This window comes from Oryctolagus cuniculus, chromosome 18 (assembly GCF_964237555.1).
Source record: "Oryctolagus cuniculus chromosome 18, mOryCun1.1, whole genome shotgun sequence".
In the NCBI taxonomy this organism is placed as follows: domain Eukaryota; kingdom Metazoa; phylum Chordata; class Mammalia; order Lagomorpha; family Leporidae; genus Oryctolagus; species Oryctolagus cuniculus.
In genome coordinates, this window is record NC_091449.1 from 67064001 (window position 1) to 67080011 (window position 16011).

Genomic DNA, 16011 nt, shown 5'->3' on the forward strand with positions numbered 1-16011 from the left:
GCAGGCCCGGCTGTGTGAGCTCAGCTGAGTCTCAGCGTCTCTGATCCCATGTCCAGGAGGCTGTCCTGTGTGTCTAATTTAATGCACAGATCCAACGGCTGCAGTGTCCCGCTCAGCCCCGCTGCACAGAGAACTGTCTCCCACAGGGTCCCACAGCCGGCACGTGGCACCGCACGTTCCTGGCCCCGGGCCTGACTCGCCCGCCCATGCTTCCCTGGCTCAGTACAAAGTGCAGGCTTTGGGGAGCTGCGGCTCCCTGGGTGCCACGGGTGCACTCGGTGTCGTCCCCCCTGCTCCCCGCTGTTCCCTGCCGTACCCCAGTCTCAGCCCTGGCAGCTCCCTATCTGGTCACTAAACCCTTGGTTTGCGTTTTCAGGCTTTCATGCCAACGGGCTCAAGCCGCCTGTGCTGCTGTCTGGGGGCTGCGTTTCTGACGGAGCACCGTGCTTTGGTGTTGTCGCCCGCCAGGGTCTGAGTGTGGGCCCCGAAATCCCTGTCCCGGCATGGCACGTAACCTCCCAGGCCACGGTGCTCAGAGGCCCTGGGGGCCATCAGGTGAGCGGGGCTGTGGTGGGATCCCAGCCGGCAGAGAGCTCGGAACTCAGTGAGAGGCCCCGCCCACGAAGCCGAGGGAGGCTCTCCCTTCATCCCTGTTGCTGTGGATTCGTTTCTGTGAGGAGCAGCGTGGTGGGGGCAGGAGGCGCGGCGCGGAGTCACCACACAGACCCCAGGAGTGAGGTGAAAGCGGGCCAGAGGCCAGCAGCCTGCAGACTCATTTATTTCAGTTGCTACAGCTGCTTATGTAGCCGAGGCAGCCAATCCAGTCAAGGGGTAGTCTATGTCCTAACCAATCAAAGCCTGTTGCCAGGCAGTTTCCAAAGCCATCCAATCACGGCCTGTTGCCAGTCAGGCTCTCTTGTCATGTGGTTTCCGAAGCCATCCAATCGCGGCCTGTTGCCAGGCAGTTTCTGTTGTCAGTGGCCATCTTGGCATGACCTTCTCACCTTCTCATTCCACCACACATCCCGGCCTTTCCAGGAACCGGGAGAAGTCGGTCTCCAGTAGCTAAATGCCCCAGCGGGAGCTGACACAGCGGGGGCGGGTAGTTCTGTGTCATGAGAGGAGAGTCCCGTGGTCGGGACGCTCTGCTTATGCACCCACTGGTCAGTGCCGTTTCCAGTTTTTGGTGTTATGGATGCCGTGGACAGCCATGTGCTGGAATCCACCTGTGTGCCATGGGCGACACCCAGCTCTGCCTCCCCTACGCCCACATGTGTGCTCATGTCCTGGGCCCGGCGCTCTGCCTGTGCCCCCCGAAGCTCACGTGGGCTCTAATCTCCCAGGTGACGGCATCAGGGGCCGGAAGGCACGAAGGGGCTGTTGGGGGGTGGGGGGTTGGTGACCGTGTCCTGCGGGATTTTGAGCTGTAATTAGGGCATAGGCTGGCGGAGAGGGAGACCCTCTGGCATCTGGGCGGCCCCAGGCCCACGAGCCCTTAAAGGCAGAAGCCGTTTCTGGCCGGAGAGTGAGTGCCAGGGGGTGGGAGGCCTGGACGTGCCGCGGCAGGGCAGGAGCTGGAAGCACAGGCCACGGGGACAGGGACAGCAGCCCTGGGACCGGGACCGAGCTGTGCCGACAGCCTGCCCGAGCTCGGAGTGGGTTCTTCCCGGAGCCTCCGGCAAGGAACGCAGCCCGCGGCACCAGAGTCTGGCCTCGGGAGCCCAAGTCCCTCCCAGGAAACCGGGAGCGCCTGAGGGTGGTGCTTAGCTGCTGGTCTGTGTGACCGCGGGGACAGCCAGGAAATGGCTCCCGCGTGTTCGTGTCTCCTGGCAGGCGGAGGAGGCCTGGTCAAATCCAGGTGCACGCTTCTCATCTCCCCACAGTGCTCGCCCCAACTCACATCAGAGAGATAAATACATAAATAAATCTTTAAAAAAAGGTAGAGTGACAGAGAGAGGTAGAGTGACAGAGAGAGAGAGGTAGAGTGACAGAGAGAGAGAGAGAGAGAGAGAGAGAGATCCAGTGTGCCGGTTCGCTCCCCAAATGCTCACAGTGGCCAGGGCTGGGCCAGGCTGAAGCCAGGAGCCAGGAGAGCCATCCTGGTCTCCCACATGGGCGGCAGGGACCCAGGACTTGGGCCGCCACCTGCTGCTTTCCCAGGTGCATGGACGGGGGCTGGATTGGAAGCGGAGCCGCCGGGACTGGGCCTGGCGCTGCTCTGTGGGCTGCAGGCGTCACAGGGGGCCGCTCACCCCGCTGGCCACAGCGCCGGCCACTGTTTCTTGCTGTGTGAACTGTGGGGCAGACGTGGCGAGGGTGGGCGTCCTCGCCTCTTCCCTCCCCTCGGGACGCCATGCTTCCCGTTCGCCCAGTGAGGCCGGTCTTGGCCTGGATGTCCTCTTCAGGGCGAGGGAATTCCCTTCCGTCCCGAACCTGCGGAGGGCTTTTCCCAGAAGTGGACGTCGGTTGTGCGGCTGCTGGGACCGCCTCCCGGGATGGCCACGGGTTCTGCTTTCCAGTCTGGTGATGTGACGTGTTGAGACACACTCCACGCAAGACACACCCCATGCGACACTACCCACACGACACTCCCCACGTGACAACACCCCACGTGATACTCCCCACGCGACACTCCCCACGTGATACTCCCCACGCGACACTCCCCACGTGAGACACCCCACACGACACTCCCCACGCGACACTCCCCACGTGACACTCCCCCCGCGACAACATCCCACACGAGACACCCCACGCGACACTCCCCACATGAGACACCCCACACGACACTCCCCACGCGAGACACCCCACGTGGCACACCCCACATGAGACACTCCCCACTGGCTGTCGCTGCACTGCTCGGCGAGTTTTCCGTTGTTTGTGTGATCGGCTTGCTTTTCCGAGGGGCTGTCGGCAAGTCTTGCTCTGTGCTCACCAAGAAGGTTTGTCTGTGGCTTTCCTGTAGTGCCTTCATCGGGTCTGGGTATTCAGGTTATCCTGGCTTTGTAAACGGGGTGGGAAACTCACTCCCCTTTAATTTCTGGAGGAATTGTGAAGAACTGATGTTAGTTTTCCTTCAGTGCTGGTGAAGTCCACGAGAGAATCCGGCTGCCGTGGGTGGTCACGTGGCCGCTCAGACCCCGCCCCCTGAGTGGGCGCTGTCACTTTGTGTCTTTCGAGAAATTTGTCAACTTCCCTTGAAGTGCCCGATTTATTGAAATCGCTCAGAATTTCCCCCGCTGAGCCCGCGGCGTCTGTGTTGTGGCCGTGTTACGGCTTCCACTCCTGGTTTTGGTAAAGTGTGTCTCTCTCCTTCCTGGCGAGTTTGGTCGCAGTCACGAATGGCACAGCTCCGAGCCGGAGCCAGTTCTGCCTTCCTTGCTCTTGGTTCTGTCTCCTGTTCCGCTCATCGCTGCTCCGAGCTGGAGCGTTCGCTCTCTTCTGCTGGCTCTGGGCTTAGCTTGCACTTCTCGTTCTGGTTTTTAGGTGGAAATGAGGTAATTCATTGTGGCATTTAAAAATTTTTATTTATTTGACAGGCAGAGTGACAGACGGACAGAGGGAGAGTCTGGGGAGGGGCGGAGAGCAAGCCAGCTCTCATCTACCAGTTCACTCCCCAAATGTTTGCAACGGCCAAGGCTGGGCTGGGATGAAGCCAGGAGCCAGGGCTTCTTCCAGGTCTCCCACGTGGGCGCAGGGGCCCAAGCACTTGCGCCATCTTCTGCTGCTTTCCCAGGCCATTAGCAGGGAGCCGGATCAGAAGTAGAGCAGCCGGGAATTGAACCGGCGTCCATGTGGGATGCCAGCGTGCCAGGTGCTGGCTTAACCCGCTTCACCCCAGGAAGCTTCCTTTCGTCCCTGTCTTTGATCCTCTGTAAGATGCGCCCCACCCCCAGGTGCCTGGCAGGTCTCATCGTCCTCTCCGGTTTTCAGTAACCGATGATGAGGCTGGGTGCGTGTTGTGCTTACGTTGGTGTGGGTGTGGGCCACTCACCAGGACCGGGCCTTATTCACACAGGGTCTCAGCCACTTCCCCGCCCCCCACCCCCCTGCTCGGGGCCTCCAGGGCGCAGACCCTCTGCTTTTCAGCTGTCTCCACTGTGTCTTCAAGTTCACTAATTGCGTGTTTTACCGGGGGGCTCCTGTCCTAGGTGGGCACGGAGAAGGGGCCGGCTGAGGCCCGTCCCCTCACCCAGGACCTCGCAGGGCAGCTCCGAGCCCGCCACCCCATCCCTCCGTTCCCCACGGCCGCTGCTCAGTGCCTGCCTGCGCCCCTCAGCCCCTCTGCTCGTCACAGCAAGTCTCCTACAGGCGGCTGTCCACCCATTTTGCAGATGGAGGGCCCCCACCCTGTATGAGGCCACGCAGCGAGGAGCAGCGTCACCCAGATTTGAGCCCTGGGGTCGGACTCCGGAGCCCCTGTCTCCCACCCGCTCTCTGGCACTGAGGACCCATTTTGCGTGTGAGATGACTGAGGCACAGCCTGGGACATCGCCTGTTCGAGACCCCAGAGTGAGCTCCTGTTGACACGGAGGCTGCAGCGGACGGCAGCTGGGCAGCCAGGGAGTGGCCAGGTTCAAGTGGACCTCCCGGTGGACAGAGCCCAGGGCCGAGTGTGGGGCCTTCACCTCCTGTTTCCTGGGGCAGCATCACTCCCTGATGTCGGCAGCCGCTCGTGCAACCGTGGGACGGCAGGGGGCGTCCTGCCGCATCTTTGAGGGCTAACGTGACCCTGCGGGCGACACGTGTGGCTCAGAGCCGAGGGCCACGAGGGACAGCAGCAGCCACGACAACAACCCGACCGAGTGTGTGTGCTCCCCGAGCCCTGCCCGGCTCTGCCTGGCGTCCCCGAGCCGCTCGGCTGCCCTCCCTCGTCTCCCTTGTCCACGGCCTCCGCTCCTTTCAGGACCCGGCAGGCCCACCATCCTGGGCAGGGGGTGCTTAGACGGGAGCTGCCGCCATTTCATTACTAAAGAATGACAAAATCCGGGAGGCAGTCCCGTGGCGCAGTGGGTAAAGCCACCACCTGCTGCTCCCACATCCCACATGGGCACAGGTTCAAGTCCCAGCTGCTCCACTCCCGATCCAGCTCCTGCTAACGGCCTGGGAAAACGGCAGAGGACAGCTCAAGTGCTGGGGCCCCTGCACCCACGCGGGAGACTCAGAGGAAGCTCCTGGCTCCCAGCTTTGGCCTGGGCCAGCCCTGGCTTTTGCAGCCATTTGGGGGGGGGGGTGAACCAGTGGACAGAAGCTCTCTCTCTCTCTCTGTCTCTCTCTCCCTCTAACGCTTTCAAATAAATAAATAAACCTTAAAATTTTTTTTTTGAAAAAATCAAACCAAACCAACCAACCAAACAAAAACCCCCGCTCCGAGGTCTCCTGATGGTTTCCCCTTTCGCAGGTGGAGAGCAGACATCAAAACCAAACCTGGCGACCCCGCGGTGGGTTCTAGAAAACTCGACCGCAGGGACGAGGAAGCGCACGCTGAGTTATATAAGAAGTGGTGTGCGGCTGCTTCTGGTTTTGAGTCCGAGCTCCGGGGCGCAGTCATTGTGAAACGCCCTGCCCCAGAGCCCAGGTCCCTGTCCGCAGCGCCCGGCAGCCTGCAGCCTGGCCGGGGCTCTCCTGGGGCGGAGAGGGGGACACCTGCCAGCACGTGTCTTCCGCACACTCTTGTGAAATTGCAAACGGGGGTTCAAGACTCCTGGGTGTTTCCCGGACAAAGTGCTCATCTGCGTCGGCTCTGAGAAGCGGGTCGTGGCCGACACGGGCAGTGGCTGCCGAGGTGTGGGCGGGGCGCCGCCGGGCTCACACCGGGTGGGCGGCGTTTCTTCTTCCGGGAAGCAGAGCCGCGGCAGGCTCAGCCGTGTCCACCCCGGGTGCTCGCTGCTCTGTGGGGTCCGAGGTCCTGTCCTCCCCGGCTCGGGACCAAGCCGAACGCTTGGCTCCGCTCTGCTGCCCAAGCCTGCTCAGAGTCGTGGTGGAAGCGGCACGGCGCGTAATGTCTCCCGAGAGCCTGGACACATCCTGCCGACCTGGTGACGGAAGTGACACGATGTGGCTCCTCTTCCTCACGGCTGCGGAGCCGGCCCCTGCCCCCGACCGTCCTGCCCGAGGTTTAGGTCTGAGCTGCCCCAGTCCTCACAGCTGGACACTCCGCGGCTGATTCCACCGCCCAGGCTCCGGGGCACCCACGAGCCGCGCCCCCTTAGGGGCAGAGCACCGGGCTGGAGGGAGACGAGGTCGGCCCGATGCCTGCCTCCTGGACTCCTTCCAGTGGGGGGCAGGGTGACCGCCCGTGGGCTGCACAGGGGAGGGAGGGGCCTGGAGGGCGCTGAGTCTCAAGGACCGCGAGGGGTCTCTCGAGGAAGCCACCAGGGCGGGTCCTCGGGTTGCGGAACACAGTGGTGCCGCCCCCGGCAACGGCGCTGGGTCGCTGTGGTCACCGTGCCGTGCACTGGTTGCCCGTGGAGGCTCCTGGGGGGCCCTCTGGGTTCTGTGGTCGCCTTCGGGCCACAGAAAGCTGGGGCTGCCCGGGGGCAGGGTCGTCGGCATTGCTGCCGCGCCCTGGGCACCGGGCTGGCTGGGGCGGGAGGCGTCCAGAGTGCGGCTGGGAAGCGAGAGAGCACGGCGGGCATCCCAGCTCCCGGAGGCAGCCATGGCTGACGAGTTTGTGTCCCTTGGCTGAAGGCGTCACGGGAGGTGGGGGGTGGGAGTGAGAGGTGGGGCTGGTGGGTAACGTGGCCAGCACTGGGCAAGGACCTAGGTTCCATCGTTGCCATTAACCTGACCGTCGCTGTCGCCACCGCCACCGTCATCCGTACATTATCAGCATCATCACCACCATCGTCACCACCGTCCTCATCATTTCTTCATCGTCGTCACCACCTTCATCCTCTTCATCCTCATCTTCCAGACAAGGCTAAGGCTTTGCTCTCTGCCTTTATTATTTTTTAAAAATTTTATGTATTTGAGATCGAGAGGGAGAGAGCATGTTCACCCACTGGGCCGCTCCCCGAACGCCCACCGTGGCCAGGCCTGGGCCGGGCCAAAGCCGGGAGCCAGAGACTCACTCCCTCCAGGTCTCCCACACGGCGGGGACACGATGCCGGGAGCCATCCTCACTGTGTCCGGGGTGTGCATGGAGCCAGGGGGAGCCGGGTGTTGAACCCAGGTCTTCTGACGTGGGACTCGGGCGCCTCACCTGGTGTCTTTGCCGCAGCCTGGGAGGCGGCCCCTCTGAGCCCGCGGTTAGCAGGGAGCAGGGGTGGAGCTGATGCACGGTGGGTGAGGGGGGCTCTGAATTCTGCCCCCAACAGGCGTCCGCTCCGGGAGGGCGGGAGGGTGAGGCCGGCCTGGCGGGGGAGAGGTCAGTGCCCTGTGGGAGGGCACTTGTGCTGGTCAGAGACCGTTCTCTGTGGGCGGGGGAGGGGAGCACATGACAGGCAGGAACCCTGTGGCCAGCAGGCAGCGGAGAGGCCGGGCTGGACTTGGCTCAGGAGCCAGCGCTGTGGCGAGAGCCGGCTTGCACGGCCACGCCCCGGGGGCCTGCGGGCCTCTCACTAAGCCCACCTCCCCGACACCGTAATGAGATCGCGTTTCTTAGTCCATTCACACGAGACTCTGGGGACCCAGCCCCAGGCTGCCGCCCAGCTCCTCACGGTGCCTCGGCCCTGGCGCCTTCAGGGACGGCTCCGACTTCCTTGTGGGAGACGTGGAGGAACCCGTGTGGCTCCTCTGGTTCTCACAGCTGTTCCCCGTGAGGACTGAGTTTAAAATTCTGCAGAGGGGGGCAGGCGCCGCGGCTCACTAGGCTAATCCTCCCCTTGCGGCGCCGGCACACCGGGTTCTAGTCCCGGTCAGGGCGCCGGATTCTGTCCCGGTTGCCCCTCTTCCAGGCCAGCTCTCTGCTGTGGCCCGGGAGGGCAGTGGAGGATGGCCCAAGTCCGTGGGCCCTGCACCCCATGGGAGACCAGAAACACCTGGCTCCTGGCTCCGGATCAGCGTGGTGCGCCGGCCGCAGAGTGCCGGCCGCGGCGGCCATTGAAGGGTGAACCAACGGCAAAAGGAAGACCTTTCTCTCTGTCTCTCTCTCTCACTGTCCACTCTGCCTGTCAAAAATAAAAATAAAAAAAAAATTCTGCAGAGGGGCCTGCCGTGTGACGGAGTGGCCGTTGGAGGCAGCCGGCGTCGTCCAGCAAATGGGCGTGAAACGGGAGCCGGCTGCTCAGCGTTCAAATCCAGGCTTCGCTGCTTCTCACCGCGCGCCCTGGGTAGGCGCTCTTGCAGCCTGGATCTCATTAAGAAACAGGATTAGCAACACGGCGATGCACGTGCCGCAGGCGCTGGGGGTGCATACGACGTGGGCTTAAATCCGCGTTAATGGATAAATGTGTGAGGTTCCTGTGACGGTGGGGATGTTCCGTGGGCCGCAGTCGGCACGGCAGCGGTGTGCCCCTGGCCATGCGAGAAAGACGGCAGCTCCCTGTGGCCCCCCAGGCCGGCAGGGGGGAGCCATGTAATAGCCGGAGGGGGCTTCCCACGGCAAACCGTGGCCTGCACAGGTAAAGGAATCTTCTCCAGCTTAAGGAAAGCAGTTGATGGTTGGATGCAGGAGGCCCCTGCCTGGATGACTTGGGCCGCACCTCCAGGAAGCCCTCCCTGGTGACCTGGCCCAGCAGGATTCCACAGCCCCGCCTGACCCTGTGCTCCTAGCAGCGGCCGGCGTGACAAAGTCTCTCGCAGCCACTGGGTGGACACCTGGCCCGCTGGAGGGAGCGCCGTCTCTGGCATAGCCACGCTCAGCATCTGCCACCGTTCCAGGCCTCCAGCGGCATTCCCTGGCTAGGGCGCGTGCCATTCACGGCACACAGGGAGCACCGGCAAAACCGTGCAAGCTGACCTCTGGACTTCCAAGGGACAGCACTGCCCGCCTTCTGTTTCCTGTTTCACGGACATCAACGGGCATCCTGGGAAATCTCAAGGCTGGGCTCGGGGGCTCAGAGGCTCAGCAGCCCCGCTGTACCGATGGCAGAGTGAGGCTTGGCGGGGTGACACCGTGAAGCTGGCGGGTGAGGAGCTGGTAGGGTTGACAGGCTGTTGGGAAGGGCCCTGCGGGGAGGAGGAGTTGGGTGTTTGCGTGAAACCTGCTGTCCGCTGATTAGACGAGAGACGTGCCCCCAGAAAATGCAGAGCTTCATAGGGGAAGTGCTGGGGGACCAGCATGGTTCCCACGGTCACGTCTCCCAGGTGGACGGCAGGGTGGCCTGTGTTAACTGCTCAGGAACCGTGGCCCTGCCGAGACCCTGGTGGATCCAAGCGGCTGGAGGAACCAGTCAGTTGATCGGCACTCCCTATCCAAGCCCCCAGGACCCAGCCCTGGACGGAGCCCTCCCCGGGGGCCTCTCCCACCAAGCAGGGTCTGTTTCTCACTGCAACCTGCTTTCACTTGCTTTGCTCACCTCCCCGCTGCCCTTCCCGCTCTGGGAAGATGGCGGCAGCCGCGGTGCTGGCCGCCGGGGTGCGCGCGGCATGCCGGGCCCTGGTGGCTGCAGGGCCCCAGGGGGCGCAGGTCCGAGGAGCGGCGGGTATGACGGATGGGGGTGAAGTGGCCAAGGCCCAGCAGGCAGCCCCGGGGGGTGCGGCCCCAACCATCTTCTCCCGGATCCTGGACCGAAGCCTTCCGGCTGACATTCTGTACGAGGAGCAGCAGTGCCTCGTGTCCCGTGATGCGGCCCCTCAGGCTCCGGTGCATTTCCTGGTCATTGCCAAGACGCCCATTCCTCGGATTAGCCAGGCTGAAGATCAACAGCTTTTAGGACACCTCCTCCTTGTGGCCAAGAAGACAACAAAGGCTGAGGGCCTGGGAGATGGATACCGACTTGTGATCAATGATGGGAAGATAGGCGCACAGTCAGTATATCACCTGCATATTCATGTACTTGGGGGTCGACAGCTCCTGTGGCCTCCAGGTTGAAGCTGTCTACTGAGCTGGACACTTGCTTGGATGGTGAAGGGAAAAGTGGGCCCCTGCAGTGCTAATAAACCTATTCTCCATCAAAAAAAAAAATTCTTCACCACAGAGACAAAGAGCAGGCTCGGAACTCCTGGAGCATTGTGAGCTCAAGCTTCCTGCCCGTCCCGTTAAGGAAGTGCTCCCTTTCCCAAACACCCCTGGCTGGAAGACCGGAGGCAGAGAGCCTCCCGCTGCCCCTGGAGCCGCAGGCACCTGCTGCTTGGGGCTGTCTCTGGGGCGCTGGCTCCCTCTAGTGACCACATTGGGGAATTACATGGTGGCCCGTCAGGGTCCAAGGTAGACTACCCCCTCCAGGGCAGCCGGAAAGCTGACTCCAGGCCTCATCCTCGGAGACCCGGACTCCGGGGTTCTGGGGCGGAACCTGGACATGTGCATTCTAACAAGCTGCAGGGTGGATCCATGCTGCTGCTCCACAGTCCCCACTTAAGGGCACTGGGCGTGTGTGGGGTCTCTGGCCCTGGTGGCCGTGTGACCTCCGGCAGGGGACATCCTCTCTCTGGGCCTCTGTGTCCTATCTGATGAGTGGGTTTGATCAGGGGTCGTGGGGATAGCGCCCCTCGGTAGCTGCAACGGCCGAGTGCAAGGGGCAGGAGGGTGGCCACATGGACCCCAGGCCAAGGAGCTACATACCCTGTGCAGGTCGTGGTCGGGTCTGCTGTGCCCGTCCCCAGCACCCAGCGCCTGAGACAGGGACACAGGCCTGCAGCCAGGCAGCAGCTCACGCGGCCACGCCTGGCTGCCATGGGCCACGCCGGCTCAGTTCTCACCAGCATAGCCCAAGCAGGGGCCACGCTGGTGTCGCACGGTCACTGCCAGGCAGAGGCGTCGGCTAGGCTTCTCCTTCTGTGGGCGGCGAGGGGCATGGCCACTGGGGGCACGAAGGGGATGCCCCCCTTTCCTGGAGCAGCTTCTGCGAGTGGGACGTGTGCGTTTGATGTGCGCCGTGCAAGAGGGGCGGGCTGGCCTCCCAGGGCGTCCGGCTGGCCTCAGCCCCAGGGCAGGGCGCGGGCGCCTCTCGTGGGGCGTGGCGGCGAGGCCACTGTGTGTGGAGGGGCGGGAAGGGTTGGATTTCCTTGCAGGGCAGGCCCTGGCCTGGCTCTGGGCTCCCCCAGGTTTCCTTGGCAACCAGCTGTTGTCAAGAGGCAGGGTCAGGCGAGGAAGGTGCCCTGGGGACCCCTGAGCGCGGGGCGGGGGTGGGGAGGGTAGTGAGAGGGAGTGGCCAGAGCGGGTGTCGGGCCAGGGTCCTGAGCGGGTGCACTGGAGCCGTGGGAGCCGTGTTCACTGGGGGCTGGCGGCCCCAGGACGTGCTTCCCAAAGCAGACGGGAACAGATCTGGGGGCCGGAGACCGTGTCTCCACCTGTCAGGGAGCCGTCAGATGTGCACAGACGGGCTTCGATCGAGGGACCTGAGTTTATCCTGGTGCCGGGGCCACACGCCGAGGTCAAGGCTGCCTCCTGGCTGGCAGGCGCCGCCCCTTGTCCTCACTCACTGGAGGGGACAAGGCGCTTCCCTGGGGTCCCCTGGACGAGGGCACCGGTGCCTCTCAGGACCTCCTGACGCTGTCCCCTGAGAATACTGGGGCGGGGTCCTTGGTCAGAGGGGTTGGGTTGGGCTCCCCTGACTTCACCCCCCCACACAGCCGCCATGGCACAGCTTGGGGGGGCCCTTTGTTCACACCCGTGGCTCTTTCTCCTCCCTGGCACCAGGCGACAGCCTCCCCCAGGCCACAGGGCCCTGAGGAGCCGGCTTGGGCTGACGTCATCAGGTGTTCCGGGGACCGCTCCAACAGCACGGCGTCTGGGCGCAGAGAAACGGGGAGCGCACCTTTACAACTGCCTCCAGTGACTCGCTAATTTTGGGGGTGGGGAGAGAGTGAGCCTGCCGTCTTGTCCGCTGGTTCCCTCTCCAAATGCCTGCGACAGCCGGGGCTGGGCCAGGCTGAAGTCAGGAGCCCGGAACTCAGGCAGGTCCCGTGGGGTGGCAGGGACCCAGCTGCCTCGGGGCCGCGCCGGCCAGAGCAGGGGCCGGGTATTCAGCTCCGATGCAGGGTGTGGGCGTCCTCGCCACAGGCTAAACGCCCACCCCAAGCTCCGCTTTTCATTCCGGTCTCCCCAGACGCCCCAGAGTCCTCCCCATGCCCCTCAGCACGGCGTCTCCCGGCGCGGGAGCCAGGCCGGAGCCCAGGCGGCCTGGGGGGTCGCCCGACAGCCTTCAGGGACCCCACGTCGGGGGTCCCAGACCAACCAGGCCCTTCCAGAATCTTCCAAGCCCTGGGATGCGGCGTTCCTCCTGGAGGCTGCCCAGGCTCCCCCACCAGAGCCTCCCGCGGGGAGCCGCTGCCACAGCCCAGCTGCAGCTCCTGCGGGTGTCAGCTCTGGGCCCCGGGGGCTGTGCACGCCGCCGGGCTGCGCCTGTGTGGCCTCTTCACACCTCGGCACTCCCGCTCTGCCAGAGATAAGCATCTGTAGCAGGGGGCGGCCCGCTGAGGTGACCGCAGCTGCTCCCGCCCAGCCCACGTCCCCGCCAGGAGCCTGGCTGCCGGGCCCCCAGCCCGGCCAGGCCCATCCATCAGCAGAGCGGCTTTGATTCCGATAACGGGGACGGTCAGATCTCCAGCCCGGGACCGGCGGGCGGGGGTTTATGGCTTTCCCCAGGCCTTGTGTCAGCCAGGCTGGGGGCCTGCAGGGTGGACGGGAAACTGGCCCCCAGACAGCCTCCATGTGCGCTGCGCACGGAGCACCCGTCCCCTGTCACCGCCGTGGCTGGCGGGGGCCGCAGCTCGCTGCTTTTCCCACGGGGAGACTGAGGCTTGGCAAGGCTGGGGAAGGCGTGGCGGGCGCCCACTGGTGAGCAGAGCCTCCGGGCGTCTGCCCCCAGGGCCCTCGTGGGGCTGAGTGTGGCCGTGGGATGCATAGAGGTCCCCATTCACGGGTTCACCCCACAAAGGGTTGCAATGGCCAGAGCCGGGCTGATCAGGAGCCAGGGGCCAGGAGCTTCCTCCGGGTCTCCCACACAGGGCCCATACACCTGGGCCATCTTCTGTTGCTTCCCCAGGCCATCAACAGGGAGCTGGATTGGAAGTGGGGCAGCCGGGACTCGAACCAGCGCACATGTGGGATGTCGACCCTGCAAGAGGATGCCCCACACGTTTTCTCTCTATCCTTTAACGTCAATCCACCTGTTCCATTTTCTTTGAGGGGAATTTCTCTCTCTCTCCTCTCTCTCTCTCTCTCTCTCTCTCTCTCTCTCTCTCTGAGTTACAGAGAGGAATCTTCCATCTGCTGGTTTCACTCACCAGATGGCTGCAACAGCCAGGCTGAAGCCAAGAGCTTTCCCGGGTCTCCCACGCGGGTCAGGGGCCCAAGGACTCGGGCCACCCTCCACTGCTTTCCCAGGCCACAGCAGAGAGCTGGATGGGAAGAGGGGCAGCCAGGACTCGAATCCGTGTCCATACAAGATGGTGGCTTTACCCACTGTGCCGTAGCGCCCACCCCAAAGACAATTTCTTTTAGACCACAGTTAGGTCGTTTGAGACCTTCCTTCTGCCCGCCTCTGGTGCCGATTCTGGGTCATCTGCCAGGGAGTGGGCGACGCGCTGGGACTCCATTCGATTTTCTCTCTTCTGTTCCGCCCTCTGCATTCCTCGGTCGTGGACTTCTTTAGAATTCTACTTCTGATTGGAGCGCATTTCTTTGAATAATGTGGCGGCTGCTCTACGTGTTCGCCTGTGCACACGCATCACAATCATAGTGTTATTCACAACCAATGTGACTACACGGGTGCAGTGTGTGAGACCCAGAGCAAGTGGCCGTGCACATGCGCGGCGTGGACGCTGGCTCTCATCAGGGTCAGGATGCCCCTTGCTGGGGGTCATTACCCTCCCTGCTTCCTAGTGACAGCGACAAAGGCACAGAGAGGTCCAGTCGCCCGCCCAAGGCTGCACAGCCCGTGAGGGGCACCGGGGGGTTGGGACCCCCACTGCTGGCTCACTGTGACCTGGCTGTCCCCTAAGGCCTGAGGGGGAGAGGTGGCGGCACCGCGAGGGTGGAAACCCCAGCTCCCCCTGTTTCCCTCCAGAACCTTGGCCACGGGGCCCCCTGTGTCTGGGAGAGGGGGCAGAGGCGGCGCTGGCTTTTGGAGACAGCCCTGGAGGCACCGTCCCCAGCCAGCCTGTGGCACCCTGGGCACCCAAGGGCACGCGGCCCTGGTGTGAAGAGGGCGGTGGCCATGGTGTCCACCTCACAGGCCTCGCCTCCAGGCTGCCTCCCAGGCCGTTCCCAGCTGCCTCCACCACGTCGTCTCTCCTGCTCCCCCGCCCGTCTCTCTCCTGCTCCCCCGCCCGTCTCTCTCCTGCTCCCCCGGCTCTGGGCCGGCCCCACCCTCTCCCGCTCCAGCCCCTCTCAGGGCCCAGAGGCCAGGGCTGGGGGCTCTGCTGGCCACCTCCGTGCGGGCGCAATTTTAAAATTTCCACTTCTGCGCTGGCTTCAGCCCCGCCCAGGACCTGGGCTTTGGGGAGTGGACGAGGGCTGTGCCCGCTGGGGAGCAAGGCGGGGCCGGCTTGGTCTCGGCTGGGCGTCTCGGCCTGCCTGGCCCAGCTTATCTCCACGAGAGCAGAGGCCTAGGAGTGCGGCCCTGGGAGAGGAGACTCCTCCTGGGCCCAGCTGCTGCCCGCTCCGGCCTCCTGCTCCTGCAGACCCCAGGCAGCTGCCCTCCAGGCCACCCCTGCCCCAGGCCGCCCCTGCCCTGGGCCGCCCTGGGTGGGGAGCCGGGGAGCGCAGGCCCTGCACTGGGCAGTCCTGGGGTGGGTAAGAGGGGAGGGGTGGGGGGGAGATCTGTGGGGGGGAACAGTAGCGCCCCCGGCTGCCAGCAGGAGGCTGGAACCGGCAGTGGAGCCGGGACTCGGACGCCCGCACCCCAGTGCCCACCTCTCAGCTGCCCCGGCAGACGCCCACACCGGGGGGGTTCTCAGCTCCCCCGGATACTGACCAGAGCCGGCGCCTGTGCAGAGCATTCCCGCTCCGGCCCCTGCTGCTCCCCTGCCGTCAGAACCCCCTGGGCAGGCGTGTGACCCCGAGCCTCACCTGCACAATGGGGCAGATAAGGCCTCCCCCCTCCCCCTCCTCCCCCTCCCCCCCGCTCCAGGGACGCCTGCGCACCGATGTCTCACGGGCACTCGGAGCACGGGTGGGTACCTGTCGCTCCCCCTCTTCGTGGAGGAACGACACAGGACCCTGCGCTGTTCTTTCGTCTGCTCGGCTCTCCCCGGGTTTGCTGCTGGTTCTTCCCGGGTTGGCTACTGTCCCTTCCACCTCCGTGGAAGGGCAGTTCCCCCTGGCCGCATTCCCCACTTCCGCAGGGGAGCGGCACACCGCCGGCCGGCTCTTCTCCGGGGCTGCACAGGTGTTCCCTCAGCTAGATGTTCCCCATAGATGTTGCTGGTGCATGCCGTCTCTCTCCTCCTTTATAGTCCTCCTCCGCCAATCCCAACTCGGCTGAGTACGCTGCTCTCCTCCAATCAGGAACAAGTCCTACAGTTTATTGGTTGAACTGGAGGCAGCTGTGCGGAAGCTGTTTACTTCTCTCCCAGCGCCATATTGTGGGAGAGCAGATGCATAGAATAAGTCCTAATTCGAGTAACTTAGTCTAGTCCGGATTGCTCCCCACAGGTACCCGCAGGCGGCAGCTCGGCTCACACCCCTCTCTCCCCTTCTCCCCCTCCCCTCCCTTTCTCTCCCCTCCCTTTCTCCCCCCTCCCCTCCCTTTCTCTCCCCTCCCCTCCCTTTCTCCCCCCTCCCCTCCCTTTCTCTCCCCTCCCCTCCTGTTCTCCCCCCTCCCCTCCCCCTCCTCCCTCTCTCCCTCCCCCTTCTCCCTCCCTTCCCCTCCCCTTCCTCCCCCCTCCCCTCCTGTTCTCCCACCTCCCCTTGCCCTCCTCCCTCCCTCCCCCTCCTCCCCCCTCCATTCCCCTCCCTTCCTTCTC

General features: G+C 64.1%; 1 long non-coding RNA gene and 1 pseudogene across 1 annotated transcript in view; both read left to right on the plus strand.

Annotated features, from left to right (window-relative positions):
* Positions 1 to 379: 379 nt before the first annotated feature.
* Positions 380 to 16011, plus strand: part of LOC138846372 (uncharacterized) — a 34080-nt gene continuing 18448 nt past the window's right edge. Inside the window, exon 1 of the long non-coding RNA XR_011383854.1 lies at positions 380 to 555. This is a non-coding gene — a long non-coding RNA (uncharacterized lncRNA). The remainder of the gene's footprint in view (positions 556 to 16011) is intronic.
* LOC138846681 (adenosine 5'-monophosphoramidase HINT2 pseudogene) lies at positions 9114 to 9980 on the plus strand (annotated as a pseudogene).